Source organism: Arvicanthis niloticus, chromosome X, assembly GCF_011762505.2.
Source record: "Arvicanthis niloticus isolate mArvNil1 chromosome X, mArvNil1.pat.X, whole genome shotgun sequence".
NCBI lineage: Eukaryota > Metazoa > Chordata > Mammalia > Rodentia > Muridae > Arvicanthis > Arvicanthis niloticus.
Genome location: NC_047679.1, coordinates 63,647,010 through 63,663,387, shown reverse-complemented (window position 1 = coordinate 63,663,387; position 16,378 = coordinate 63,647,010). Strand labels below are relative to the sequence as shown.

Sequence of the window (16,378 nt, the reverse complement as noted above, 5' to 3'; positions counted from 1 at the left end):
TTTCTTTTCTTAGTCACCACAGTCAACCAGTTACAAATGAGTACACTCATTCTTATTGGAAAATTTCCAAAGGGTCTTTGGAAACATTGATTTTAATATCATTGCTTATATATGTCAATTAAACCTTTATGCTATCATTCAGTTTTGGTAATGGAGAACAATTTTGCTCAAAGCAAATCTCAAGTTTGAAGACCAGGCATCACTTGACTCAAGGATTGTCATGAAACTACTGTAGGTACAGGGATGCTGGACGTTCATAGCTATCCAGGGAGAGAAGTACTGAGAGGCCCCGCCATAGAATCAGCAGGTAAGTGCCAGGAAGAGGCAGCCCTACTACAGGAAGCCACCTCTTCTGCCCTCCCTCCAACTCTTGGGTTCTGGGCTGAGGCCAGGAACTGTCCGGAGCTGATCTCGGGCTCTCATTGGCCGCTGTCTTTTGTGACGTCACGATCATGATGAGAATTGATGATCGGACACGCTGATTTCATTGTCTGAGGCGGCAGTGGAGACCCAGGAAAAAAATCTCGCGGATTCCGCCTGCTCTGGCCCTGGTCTCATCTTGGAACCTCTGATCTCTTCCGTGACCGCACCACACCCGAGGTAAGCGCCTAACCTGGCTGTCCGTGAAGGGCAAAGAAGGACTTACAAAACCCTGGGATAATGTGCCCAGTAGGGGGCCCGTAGGGTCTGTGGCCTAAAGATACAGCCAATAAATTGGTGCAGCCTCTGGGAAGCCAACTGCCTCTACCCTCCCAGCAAAGACTGGCAAAGAGCGTGAAATTAGAAAGGAGCTGAGGATGGGGATAATGTGGCTATTGCCACACAGTGCAGGACCTTGCTCTGAAAGAGGGCGATGGCTGGGACATACTACTGGCCCGATAGTAAGAGAAACTGGCGCCTGTGCTTCTAAAGAAAGAACAGAATTGAATTCTACCACTTCTAGATTTTACTGGACAGTAGATTTCTCATAGCCCCACTCAAACGCATCGAGGACGCTGCGCCTGCGCATAAACACTCTGATTAGAGGGGAGGGGGGAGGTTCACTGCAGAGAGAATGGGCTTGGAAATTGCGCAGGCGCCTTTTTTCTTTAGCTAGAGGGGGAGGGGCTGAGCTGTGTCTGAACTGAATAAGGGAAAGGTTAGGGATTTGGCCTTGAGATGTTTCAAGTGCCATTTGAAGTGAAGGGATCTGCTACTGATTTTTGCATCTGGCCTACTGAGTGTACTCTGCATCAAAATGAGCCTGATAAATTTGGGAAACCAAATCTTAATTTCCAGATACTTCTATGGAAAGGAGGAACTTGAAGAACTTGCAGACTAAAGTTCTCAGATTAAAAAAGAAAAGTTTAGGATGTGTGTGTGCGGGGTGGGGGGGGGGGTTGTATACAATATTTTTTCAAATAAATCTAACTTTCGATCTTCAAAGAGCTTAGTTTTGATATGACATTCAGTAATTTGGAGGATCACTCTGGAGACTTGGAGAAATACATTTTACTCACCTGTTTGTCTTTTCTTCATCTTAGCCCCGTCATATAAATCTTTGGCCTCTATCTCAGATTTGAGATTTTCCTTCTTTCTTCTTCCTGGGTGTTTCTATTAGAACTATCTAAGTGAAATCGTATTTTAAGAGACTTTCTTCAGCATCTATTCACTGAGAGGGACCGTGTCACCTCACTGTTGGAGGAACGATCGGCCTCTCTGTCCTTGGTGAAAGATCGTGTGGTTGGATTATTAGTCCCCACCATGATCTCATCATTTACTCCCATTTTACAGGGATAAAACTGGGATTTTCTTCAATTTTTAAGGTGCAGATCTTGTTAAATGTTGGCAACTTTTCCTTTGTATGTCTTCTCACACCATTCTTCGCCTACTCCTCTGATAACTAAAGGAGCTTCCTAGCCAGTATACACCTTTCACAATACAAAACTACTTGTCTGGGAACACTACTTCAATATTGTCTTCTCTAACAAGAATATCCTTGGCTTCCTATTATCTATTTTTTTCCAGCCACTTCCTGTTATCTATTATTTTAAGCCAGATTTCACCTAGATTGCAAAACGACAACCAAACCTCAATCTAGCCTTTTTGAATGGTAGCACCTTATTTTCTTCAATGTAAATTTCCCTAATGTTTCTTGAATAATTTTGCTTCTCACACCACTATTACTATCTTTTCCTAGGTAACTTTCTAGTCTACATAATTTAAATCTTGTCCCTTTTGGAAGCTCTATTCAAATTAGACCACCTATAAGTGTCTTTCAAGTGTAATGCAGTGGCTGTATAGGTCAACTTCCCTAAAATTCTCACATCTGTTCTTTGATTTGTCATTTTCTTCTACCCTGTTGTTTACCATCTTACTTTGTGCCATGTATGTGTGTCTTATTATGTACTCTTTAACTGGACTTTATATTCTTAGGGGTTGGGAACAGGCCAGCCAGTTCTTTACTATCTTCCCACACACCTGGATGACTAATGAAAACAGCTATAGTCACTTAACTTCTTATTTCCTTAGAAAAAAAATTCCCTGGGGAGCTAAGTAATAATGTTCTGAAGAGAACTACACACACACACACACACACACACACACACACACACACACACATAAATTTTAGTCATCGTTAGTCAGGCAAGGACTCCTCTGGTGACTAAACAAGCCTGACTGTGAGTCATGGAAAAGGCTTTATGGAGATAGCTGTTTCATGAGTGGCTTTCAAATACGCCATAAACAAGACCAAAGCATCATTGCCTCAGAAGTAGATTTATTTGTAATTCTTTCCATTGGAAGACACTGCTTAGAGACGTCCCATCACTCTACTTCCTTCTAATCACATTATGTCATGACGTGCCTCTTGAAAAATCTGCTGTTAATCACTATTTATTGCATTATACTTTCAATTACTATGTTAGATTGACTACCTTTGACAGTTTTAATTTGACAGCTGATCACCATAATGGTTGCCACAGATTATATATATATATATATATATATATATTCCTTGGGAATAAAATTTCATTGTTTCATAGAGCAGAACTTTTGCTCAAATGATAGTGTAATCATAGTTTATTATAGAGAATTCTTTTAGATAAACAGTTTTATTTCAATTCTTATTTCATTTTGAGGCACCATCCCAATACTTTTTGAATGTTGTGGTTTGAGGTCCATAGTTTAAAACCAATTCAAAAGGGTATTACAATTTATAAATTTTAAAATAATGCTAATAGTTTATTGTAAGTGAACTATGAGTGTTATTTATTATTAGGGAATGCTCTTTTACCTTGACCTTTTCTCTTATTGCATAAATTATGGAGTTCTTTTATAGCAGTTTTAGCTTGTAGACAATATAATAATTAATATGATTCCCTTACATGTTTATTTGCACATCAATAGATTATTCAGTTAGGCAATTCTGACTAAAATGCAGGGCTTAAATTGAACATGCTCTTTATTTCACATCGTTAAAAATAAAAGATCAAAGAAGAGAATGTGTTTTGATGTTCATCTTATGATTCTTATATGTAGAGAAAGACAGATTTTTTTCATTTGAGATGTAGAGTTTGAACTAGAAGGAACTTTCTAATGATAAGCCTGTTTTCTCATCTTACATACCATAAATCTGAGGTCCAGAGATGTGAAGTACTTTGCTAATATTAGTACCAAACATTGTGCATTTTATATATACCATCATGATCTTACACAGTTTATTGTATTTAAACCATATAGCATGCCTCTCAAACAGTTACTAATATCAATTTTTCATTTTAGATTTGAGAACCTGGAGGCTCAAAGTAGTTGATTTGTCTAGGTCCACACAGCTAGGATTCAAATGTCACAGTTAAGATCCAACTTCTATTTTACTCATGATCACTGTATCCTTGAGAAAGGTAACAATGAATTCTTAGAGACTTAACTAGGATCTGAGCCTCTGGCATCCTGGCCTAGTGGTGTGTGTGTGTGTGTGTGTGTGTGTGTGTGTGTATCTATAACTAAATGTGAAGATACTCATTTTGGATTTCCAGTTGCAGTTTAGTCTCTAAGAAGATCAAGGCCTTGTCAAGCTGATGATGGCATGAGACAGGTGTATATCTTCCATACTATGTGTGGAATGTCAGTCATGAGAAAGCTTGACCCAATGGTGTATGCATATATTTAGTTTCCGTAACTCCAGTCCAATGACCCTTTTTTACTTTTATCGATACCAGGCATGTACAGAGTATATATGCATATACACAGGCAAAACATCCACATATATAAAATAAAATGTAAATAAATCTTTAAGAAATACAGTGCCTTAACTATAAATGATAGTAAATTTTGCATGAAATTATTGTTTTAAAACACTGAATTCATTCACATTAAAATTGCATTTTAGAGAGGACATTAGAATTTTAAACAATAAAATCCTCAACATGATAAAAGTATGGATTCCTGATGTTTATTTTGTAGTGGAATCAGTTAAAATTGAAATTAGTAGTGACATGTAATTTCATTGAGTATACTATATTTAGATATACTGGTTTTGGAAGTAAAAGATGATGAAATCTAGAGCAATAGAAATACAAATATGCATGCAATAGCAATTAATGAAAAATAGCCATGAATTTGAAGAAGACTAGGGAGAAGCATATGAGAGGGTTTGGAGGGAGAAAAGGGAAAGGAGAAATGTAATTAAATTACTATCTCAAAAACAAACAAAAAAGACACTTTAAGAAAAAGAAAGGTGCTGTAACAGCTAGAGCTGGGATTTACCTCAGCATTGGAGTACTAGCATAGTAAAATTAGATCTTGAGTTTGGTCCTCAGCATTAAACACACACACACACACACACACACACACACACACACACACACAAGCTGGAAAGCTTAGCATATTCAGAAACTGTTACAGGCATCCTGGAATCTTTCTAATTATCAGTAATACCAAGGCAATAAGGTAAAACTCATCTGTATAAGTAGAGTCATCTTTTTTGCTGTCAATCAAATACTACAGTTTACTTCTTCCTCATGTAAAGGTATATGAGAAGTAGTTGCTCTACTTTCTTGGTCTCCTGTTGTTTTACAGCTAGGTCAATAAGCAATTGAACTGATCCAAAATCTTTACTCCTTTTATTTTTCAGAGTGACAAAAAATTCAGGAAACCATCTCTTTAGTTTGTCTCTCCTTGGAATGGGAGACGTTTTCTTTTGATGTGTTTTAAGCAGTCTTGCAAACATGTGACTTACATACCCATGTAAACAGACATTTTGGGGGTTGTTTTGTGCAAGGTCATGCTATTAGTAAGTGGCAGAGCTTGGACATAAAGAAGGATATTATTCTAAGCTAAACACTTCACTATTGAAATCCACTTTATTTTCCAAATGTTTGTACTATATGTTTGTGTATATGTCCACTATTTTCTCTCTTTCTTAGCCTGTAAAATCTATAAAATTTTCATGTTTTTCTCAGTGGATACATGTTTTTCTTCCAAAAAGAGGTCATCATATGAACCCCTCATGGTTTCCCATGTCGTAGGGTAATAGACTCATATTCTTTACTGTGTCGAAGCAGCCAATGGCGAATACATCCCTTCATTGAGTTTTATGAAACATTGCATTATAAGATTATATGCTTTCAACTTCACTAATTTATTGCTTTAATACTTTTCTATTTGGTTAGCTGGCTCTACCTTTTGTGTATTTTATGACAGACTAGCTGTAACATTTTAGAAAGTAATTATCTGCGACCTATCTTCAAAGTAGCTTTGCCCTTTCATAGACTGACAACTTTCTGTGTCAAAATCTTCACAAAAGAGCATGATTGGTAGAGACCTAGGAGACTGTAAAATGTGAAAAAAGAAATATGTTCTACATTAGTGGGAAGTATTACAGTAGATGTCTGAATCTTCAGCCTTGACTCATCTCTCCTAAGACAACAGCATAACCACTTGAGTTATTTTTTAATATATGCTACTTATTTTATTTAGAATTCTCACCCATATATTTAATACTGATAAATAATATTACAAACGCGAATGTATTGAAAAAGTCGGTGTCTGCATCATTTCTAGTTAGAAGAAAACACACTTCAGACTTACCTCTAGCAACATTAAATCATTTATCAGTAAATTGACTTTTCTGGTTAGGTTTGGTGTATGTGTGTCTATTAAATCTTTGATGGTCAAAGAATGCTCCATGGAATGGAAGCATGATCATCACATGGAAAGGGCTTGGAAACTGAAAATTTCTGACCCTGCCCAGATAACTTGCTTTTAGCAAGATCCCCCAGGTGATCGATATTCAAATTAACTTCTGAGAAGCACTGTTGGAAATCAAAGTTAGAATTTCTTCACTACCTAGAGTTTTGAAAGCTGGTGATCATAGACAAAAACTGATTTTTTTGTCCAGTTTCATAAATGTAAAGAAATATGAAATCAAAGTATTTTCTATTTTCTATTACTTGACTGATTGATATAAGCTTCCTTCCATCGTGAAGCTGATACTATTTGATTAGAAGGAGAACTATAATTATATAATAAATCAAACTGTTGAGTCTAGATAAATCCACTGACTTTGATGATAGCAGTGGCCTCACATTTGAAATGATACTTATCATTATATGTGACTCATAGGCAGAATCAACAGAGAGTCACACAAAGCATATAGATAGATATACAGGGGCTCTGAAACTAAACTTTTTCTGTTTGTTGTGATATAAGACCATAAAATTAGTGGTTTAAGATAACATAAATTTGGCATTGTGGAATACTATAACCTCAGCACTTGAGAGACAGAGAATCACAAATCTGAAGCCAAAACTGGCTTCTTAGCAAGATCTTGCCTTGCAACAAACAAGAATAATAACATAAATGCATTGTGCTATGAAAGTAATAATTATCAAATGATTCTCACTGTATTAAAATACTTTTGTCAATAGAATTTCCACTTTGGCAATTCTAGGGGAAGGATCCATTTCCTTGCTCCTCCCAGCTGTTGGAAGTCATCCACATATCTTGTCTTATAGCTTTCTTCTTAGAGTTGACAGTGTTTTATTAGGTCTCTGACATTTCATCATTCGTGGAGCTATTATGGTTCCATCTTCATGTTTAAGGTCCCTGGTAATCATCACATTTAGCCCACTCTAATAATGTGGAATAATTTTATTTATGGTTGCTGACTACCAATCTTAATTTCACCTGCAATCTTAATTTACTTTTACAATGTACCTAATACTTGCAGGTTCCAGGAATTAAGCCATGTCTTTAAATGGAACCTAAACATCCACATTGGAGAGTACCAGTCTTCTGAACTGTGACAGAATACATTTCTATTGTTAAAGTTGGAATTTCCAGGATGGATTTTTCTTCAATTTATTAAGGCAACTTTAACAAATTTACTCAAGATTGTCTTTTAGGATATTTAACAATATTTATTTTAATACTTTATGTCCTATAATACCCTCAGTTTTGACAAAATAATCTAGACATAAAAGAGCTTATGATGTTAATTAGATATTTTTGATAAAGCAAGTTCTGAAATATGTTACGTTATATCTCTGATTTTCAGTTTATTAATGATACCAGATTTGTTATATTTATTATAATATAAAGTTATTTCTAACTTTTAAACTATGATTCTATTATTTTAGTAACTTATTAAATCTATGCATCCATACAAAATACCAAGTGTAGGTCAACTCCTCAAGCTTTTGTAAAGCTTTTCTTCAGGATGCTGTATCAACTGGACCAGTTCCAGCACTTACTGCCCACTTTCTAACCTTCTGCTTTCCATAGAAGCATAAGCACTGTACTGAGAAACATTATTATTTGGACTCTCTTGACCTTTTCATAATTTGTTTTAGACTCATTTTCAAACTCGACATGGGGGCTCACAACTGTAGCCCCAGCACTTGGAAGACTGAAACAAGTTTAATGATTGCTTAGGCTATCTAACAAGATTCTGTCTCAGAAAATAAAACAACACACACACAAGCTCACAGACCCACAAGCACGCACATAGACTCACAAATGCATGCACTCTCGCACATAATTATTGTAACAACAAAATATATGTGCAAAAACGAAGTTTATGTTCTTAAACATAAAATATATACTTTAATCGTTTTACCTATATTAAATATGAGTGATAGAATAGCAATTGCTGTATGTGGTCAGGATCAGACTATGGATAGTTTATTCTATCAGAATAGCAGATCTATTCTGATTGCCACAAAAGAATAAAATTATAATGAAAGAGTCAAAAATTTTGCTGTATAATCTTCCCGACTGTTATTCATATCTATATGATAAGATTAGCCAAGAGGGGCTGGAGAGATAGCTCAGCAGTTAAGAGTACTGACTGCTCTTCCAGAGGTCCTGAGTTCAATTCCCAGCAAATCACATGGTGGCTCACAACCATCTGTAATGGAATCGATGCCTTCTGTTGGTGTGTATGAAGACAGTGACAGTGTACTCATATATAAAATAAATAAATCTTAAAAAAAATAGGCAAGAGAAAAATGCCAAGAAATACATTAGGAATTAATGATATTCTTTAAATACACACATGGTTATAACTTGGCAATAATGTGCATGCTCAATTTTGATTTTACAAGCATAACATAGGACAGTGTCTTAAACTGAAGTTTGCAGATACTGCAGTAAGTTCAGTGACTTACTTTCAAATGTCTGAAAAATGTGATTTTTTAAAATTTAGAAGTTTTTGTTCACTAGTCACAAAAGAAATTGCCATGTGTATATACACAACACAGATGACGATGTATACTTCTTTATTTCCAGGTATAAAGCAAAAATGTTTGCCTTACAGTTGTAAACTATGGAAAGACATCTGATGTACTAAGCATTGAGCATCTTAAGGTAGAATACATCAAAGACTCAAAGAAATTTTTGTCAGTTTAGGAAAGATCATGTTTTGGTTGTCTCTTTCAAACAGACACTGAACAAGTGTCATTAGGGATAAGGATGTAGCTCAGTTGGTAGAGTGCTTGCCTAGCATGGATAAAGCCCTAGATTGGGTGTTTAGTATTACATCTAACTAGGCCTATTGGCATGTGGCTGTAATTTAAACATGAGAGAGGCAGAGAATGGAGGAACAGAAATTCAAGGTTATCCTTGGCTACAAAGCATGAGCATGAACATGTTTCAAAACAAACAAGCAAACGGAAACGAAGTGCCTTCTTATCCTGTGGCTATTGAATTCAGAACTGTTCTCTTATAAGGCTTTTAAGTAATCCAACATTTTCTCAGTTTATTAAAAATATGTATGAGGATAATTATTTGTTACTTTAATTAGAACAATTATATATGTAATTATATATTTATGACCTACAATATTTATAGAAACACAATCTTTCTGTGTAGCCCAGGTTAAACTCTAGCTTATGGTCCTCTTGTCTTAATCCCTCCAAAATTCTGAGATTACAGGTGTATACAGTGTCTAACCAACGTTATGTTCTAATATATGCACATAGTGGAATGACTAAATCAAGCTAATTAACATACATATTACCTTACATACTTATTGGTTTTGTTCTGAGAACATTTATAATCTATTCTTTTATCACTTTTAAAGTAAATAATCCACTATGATTAACTACAGTCATGTTATACAATAGAGCTCTTGAAATCATTCCTTTTATCTAATTGAATAGTTATATCCTTCCACCAATATCTACCCACAATCTATCCAACCCCAACTCCTGACAGCCATTGTTCTCTGATTTTATGAATTCAACTTTTTATTTTTGGATTCCACATATAAGCAAAGTCTTGTGATATTTTTTTCTATTCTTGGCTTATTTCACTTATCATAATGTCCTATCAATGTTGTTGAAAATGACAAGCAGCGAACTGCCGGTGGCTCGGCCCTTAAGGCGCCCGCCCGCAGAGGGCGCACCGTCTCTTGGTGCGCGCATTCGAATCCCGCGCTCCCGCTCCTGCGTCTTGTGGGGAAAAAAAAAAAAAAGAAAATGACAAGTTTTCCTTCTGTTTTAAGGCTTAATAATATATCAGTGTGTGTCTGTGTGTGTGTGTGTGTGTGTATATCTATATATACATATATATACATATATATGTGTGTGAGATATATATATATATATATATATATCACACTTCCTTTATTTAGACAACCATTTATGGACACTCAGATTGAGTTCACCATATCTTGGCTACTGTGAATATTTCTATAAGAACACATAAGTGCATAGATTAATTTCATTTCTTTGGATATATACTCAGTAATGATATTACTAGATCATATAAGAGTTCTATTTTTAACTTTTTGAGGAATGTCCATAATGTATTTTATAATGACTATACAAATTTAACTTTTTACCAACAGTTTGAGTTCTCTTTTCTTTGAGGGAAATAAATATGTTTCCAGTATTTAGGTAAAAGTTGTGTCTGTTTGTATATTGTTTGTCCACTATATATCTGAATGTTTATACAGTGGTACTTATGTATCACTCGATGGTGTGCTTCAAGGGACTCATCCTAAGCTGTTGAGGCCCACATTCTGCCTCAACACTTTGCCTCAACGCTTTTGGGGCTAAGTGCTCTGGTCAAGAGAGAGAGAGAGTGTGGCTCTTGGGGCAAGAGACGCGAAGAATGGAGACAAGACAGGGTGTGATTCAGTCTCTTCTATTTTCTCAAGTCTCTCTTATTGAAGGGAATTCTGAGGTATTTATATACACAAGCAGGAGAACACAGGTGAAAACATTTTACCACGTGCACCATACAGCTGAGGTCACTAAACAGCAAAACAAGCTATGTGGGATAAACAAGATATTTATCAGAGTGTGCTTCAGCTGTTATAGGCTTTTGACAACCAAGTCTTTCATCAGGGTATATGGTTCCAGATGGCTGCAAAGTTGATCTAGCCGCTTTCTACTAAAGTCGGCTCCCAACACTAAGCCCTAGAGAACAGCTTGTGTACTGAAAAGTTTCCCCCCCTAGGATTTTGTAGAATGATATAAAATCAGGAACAGGAGATCTAAGAAATCAGGAGTAAAAAAAAAAAATTGGATATGCCAGTCTTTTTTTTTTTTTCAAAACAAAACAAAACTACCTTTAATGCTTATATAAAGTGCAAATCTGATTCAAGAAATAACAAAAGAATGTTTAAGGAAAGAAAATGACACTAATCTTAAAACAAATTTTATCTACCAATAAACATTCCTTCTGGGAGTAGAGTAAGTAAGACGAGAAATTTGGATGGAGTTATATCGATTAAAAAATTGAGAAAATGATTAAGAACGTGTTACAAGGAAGAAAGGTTTTTCTTGCACACTTTGTTTACAGACAACAATATTGAAAGAAGCATAATTAGTGATGAAAGATGTATGAATCACAATGCTTGATAGTTCATCAGGTGGAACTATGAATCCAAGATATTAGTGATTATTTCCTATATTCTATATGTGAATGGGTGAAATCAGAACTAAAGATACAGGGACATTCCTTATATATTAGAGCCTTATTTATGGTTCTTCCTTGTGCTGGAATATCTGCTTGAAACTGATCTTTCTCCTTTCTGGAATAATACGAATTTTGTCATCCAAATATATAAAATGCTGTTATAGTTTATAGACAGTTTAATTTTATCATTAACACATGCTAAATGCAGATATCTTAAAAGCTGATAAATTATTCTTAGTGAAGTACTCTGAGATCCCAGGTATTTACTTGCTGAAACATTTTCCTCCTTTGGTACAAACATTTTCTAAGTTTATTAGAATTTAAACATTAGAGCTGGACATGGTGGCTCGTGGGAAATTCCAGCGCTCAGGAGGTTAAGGCTTGAGTATTGAAGCTAGACGGCAATATATATTAAGTTCTAGGCCATTCTGGACTACAAAGTGAGACTTTGTCTCCCCCAAACAAAAAGACTCAAATATTATAAGTATAGCTATACATGTGTATGTGAGTATCTCTGCAGTACCAGTTAAGTATGTTTTCATCTATTTTTGTGGATCATGTATACATAAAATTGTGTTACAATGTGTTTCTGTGCCATGATGAATGTTAATGTAATTTTATGAATCTGGTAAACATGACTAATGATACATCTAAGGTTCTTAAAATGAGGTCAGTAGACAGTTTTTTATGCTTTGAGGAATTCATGCAGTAGAATTGTTTATAATATCCCCTTGTCATAAATGACAGAACCAATTGTATTTTAAAAAAAGGCAAGAGATGTATATAGGTCATGCCAGTAAATTGTAGTTCAATAAACAGATAATGAATATATTTTCATGCTATTAGAACATGTCAGATACCCATTAATAGAGTTTATACATAAAGGATTTAGGAATTTAATTTTTACAACATCTATAATTCTGGTAAGTTAATAGTAAAATAAGCTAAATAGAACAGTTTGGGTTGAGGAGAATTTTACATGTAGATGATACCTAAAAGTTACAGATATGAGAGTTGATTTATAATAATAACTATTTTACACATGTTCAGATTTAACATTGAAATACCAATTAATTACTATATATTTATTCAAGTTTTTCTAAATGAAATTTAGTCTGTTTTATTGTGGCATCCTTTTGTATTCAATATCTTTGTACTAAACATTTTTGTATTCTTTGATATTTTAAAAAATTAAACCCTTATGGATAAGAATAGGATCATTCTTTCTTTTGTTATTATGGTGTAATACTATATTTCCTTTGATGTTTTATGCTAATGGTATAGGAATGGAGTGGCATTTGTTAAATTATTCCTAATCATGATGGCACACGCCTTTAACCCCATGACATGGGAGGCAAATGCAAATGGATATCTGAGTTCATGGCTGGTCTGGTTTACAGAGCTACTTCCAGGACAGTTGGGGCTACAAAGAGAAATCAATAAACAAACAAAAACCCAAATGAATAAAAATTTAAACTTTGAGAAATGGCTTTTAAGTAGCACATTATAACTTAGCAGTTATTTTAGTGAAGAAAACTCATCATGAGACTTTTTTTTTTTATATTCCCCGTATCCATTTGAGGATGTTCAGGCCTAAGAGTTCAGTTATCTGTTCCAAGACTGTGAAACTAGTGAGTAGTATTAAAGTCCACTGAATGCAAAGATGTCTTGACTCCTAAAATGTTCCCACTCTACTCTAAAAGGCCATCTGAATTTGCTGCTCACAGCCATGATGAATTAACAGCAGCAAGATACAGGCTTTCATCTTAAATGTCTAAAAACACACCATAATATAAGAATTAATGGACTTCAGGCCTATGACAATAGACAGGCCAGGACCATGATTTCTGATAGACAACAACCAAAAAAATGAGTTCTTAGATCATTCCGATTCATTGCCTAGGGAACATTTAAATGATGGGCCAGAGAAAGGCAACCCAAACATCCTAGTTTCTTTGAGATGAGGAGACATAGTTTTGAGTTAAGGATAACAGTTTAGGTAACTTTGAGGGACAAAGGAATAAAGACATTAATCCAGCACAGGGATGGCTATCACACATAGATCTCAAGAGATCTATAGAGAGATTGTTCAAGTCTTTAAGTTGAATACTGATCAGCTCAAGTGAACAAGCTGTTGAGGACATAGAGGAGAAAAACATCTCTAGAAATCAACATGCCAAACTATCTATAAAGTTCATGTAAGAGGCAGGCATGGCAGCACCCTTCCCTGCACTTGGGAAGTAAAGGTAAGAGGAACAGGAACGTAAGACCATTCTCTGCTGCATAACACATTCAAGGACAATTTGGACTACATATGACATGGTCTGTTAATAAATATAAATACATAAATAAGTGTTCACTCACGCAGGATCAATAATAATTAATGTTCCACCTAACCAATTTGGAAAGCCCCCATTGCACGATGCTTTTAGGAGGGTTCTCAAAAGACATTGTCTTAGTAATGGAGTAGTGACTCTAGAATGAAAGCAATTCTAGATTTGCCAACCTCAGATCTTCAAACTACTTTCAAATAACTTAAATATTTCCCATAACAAAACCTAAACATACCCAAAGACTACAAACGTATTTATTAGTCAACAATAATGTTCACCATATATGGAATTAAGTGAAGATTCAGTATATTAGAATACACAGAAACAGGAAGATGTATACCTGACGTTTCAAAGAGGGAATAATTAAGGCACCTTAAGGAAGAAAGATAGGTTTAGAAGACTAATTAAACCACTGTTGTTATCACATGATATATGTATATAAAGATTACGAAGCAGTAGGATGAGACAATTGGAGATTATTTTTAATGGTTTGCTTTGAAATTCTAGAAATGTAAGAGTGCACAAAATGAAGGTTGCAATATGAAATGAAAGTTGGATGTGGTATCTTAGCATTTTGAATTATCCAATTGTTAAAATACAGAGGAACAGAAAATATGAAAAGCAGAAAAGGGGATGGCGGGGGCCTATACTTTATATACAGGGAAATAAGACTGAGGTAACTCATTGAAAAAAGATGGAAATCAGTGAAGCCACACCTTTTAAGCACTTAAACTAAAAATAATCTTGAGTTCTGGGGATGTCGCTTACTTAAAAGAGTGCTTGTCTAACATGAGACCCTGTGTGCAATTTTTAATACTCCACAAACTGTGTGCGGTGTAGCACCTTCCTGTTTTCAGGAGGTAAAGGCAAGATATGAAGTTCAAGGTCAGCCTCCGATCCTGCTGGCCTATATGAAACTGCCTCAAAAAAGCCAGAAAATGAAGCCTCCAAGATGACTTAGCTTGTTGACCCTGTGCAAAGACCTGACCACCTGTTTCTGGATCCCACAAGGTGGCAGGAGAGAACCAACTCTAGAGAGTTCTCTAATCTCCAGGCACATGGAGAGTGGGACAGAGAAGGAAAGTGGAAGGGAACTATAAGGAGAGAGCAAGGGAGAGAAAGAGAAGAGAGAGAGAGAGAGGGAGAGAGAGAGAGGGAGAGAGAGGGAGAGAGAGAGAGAGAGAGAGAGAGAGAGAGAGAGAGAGAGAGAGAGAGAGAGAGAGAGAGGTGAACTTTAAAAAATAAATATTAAAGATGAGTAAATAAATAAATAAATAAATAAATACAAGTGCAATGAAATCTAGTTCTTCGTGACAAAATGAGTCTTTGGCTACAGACTGAGCCCAAGGTTATCCTGAAATGCATCAGAGTCTCTTGAAAAAAAAAAAACCAATCAACCCAAATTTCTTATTAAAAATGTCAAAGCAAAATAAATGTGGTTTGCTTATGAAATAAAAATGTTTCAAAAACATTCTAGTAGCAGGTGTACTCTATCAATATTATTAAAGTTCTTTTTAGAGAGGAAGACAATGAAAGCAAATTGAAATATGGAGTTTATAATACTGGAAATAGTACATCTGTGGGTGAAAAAAAGGAAGATCTTTTCCATTTAAAAATCATATTAAGAAATCATATTAAAAATCACTCATTAATTTTTAATGAAAATTTATGGAAAGCTTTAAAACATAATAAGACAACATCGTTTAGCAACAAAATAAAGGCTAGTTAAAGGAGAAATTAAAGGATATCATTGGAAGATTCTTTCCATGGCAATAAGTTCAACAGGTATACTGCTGTCTCCAGTGAGTTAACTAAAGTAAGGAAACAAAGGGGGATAACCCAATAAGTTAGAATCACAAAAACATTTAACGAATATAAAATAATAATAATAAAAAACTAAGAATGTGTTGGACAAATAGACAAATAGGGAACAATTAAGCATATTATACATTTAAACTCAACCATATTGATGTTTATGTCATTTAAAAATTGTCAAAATAGGCCATCTAAAAGGCATAAACTGCTTACAAGTAACATACTTTAAATACAAAGACACAGACACATATAAATCGATGAAAAAATATACCATGAGAAGAAAGCCATATTATATCAATATATCAGATAAGAGTTAAACAGGAAAAAAAATTACAAGGGATAAAGATGGACCATTCTTTTTAATAAACAGATCAATAAATTAAACTATAAAATGCTTAAACAATTTGTATCAAATAATAGCACTCTAAAATTTGAAACAAAATCATAAAAAAGAAACAGTGACACTGTTGAATTCTGAGAGCTGGATACATTTTCTTAGTACTTGCTACAAATGTAGAATCAAAAATCAATTACTTTTTAAAGACTTAACTGGCACTCTCAGTCAGCTTACTTTAGTTGGTTAGTATACTCTATGAAACAATAACAAAATACATGTAATTCTAAGGTACTCATAGATATTTGATCAACATGGACCATATTTGAGGATATCAAACTGTCAAAAATCAATGAAACAAAACAAACAAAAAACTCCTAGAAAGGATATTCTCTGGTCATAATGCAGTGAAACTAAAAATCAATAATCAAAATATTTGGGAGATTTCTAAATTTTGGGAAACAAAAGATTACACCCACTACCAGGAAAA

At 34.8% G+C, this 16,378-nt stretch overlaps 1 protein-coding gene across 2 annotated transcripts in view; it reads left to right on the top strand.

Annotated features, from left to right (window-relative positions):
• Positions 1–463: 463 nt before the first annotated feature.
• Positions 464–16,378, top strand: part of Hdx (highly divergent homeobox) — a 111,105-nt gene continuing 95,190 nt past the window's right edge. The window contains exon 1 of one of the 2 annotated variants that reach the window (XM_034485528.2): positions 464–600. The gene's annotated coding sequence lies outside the window, so the exon portion shown is untranslated. The remainder of the gene's footprint in view (positions 601–16,378) is intronic. The other variant, XM_034485529.2, reaches the window with a different exon arrangement.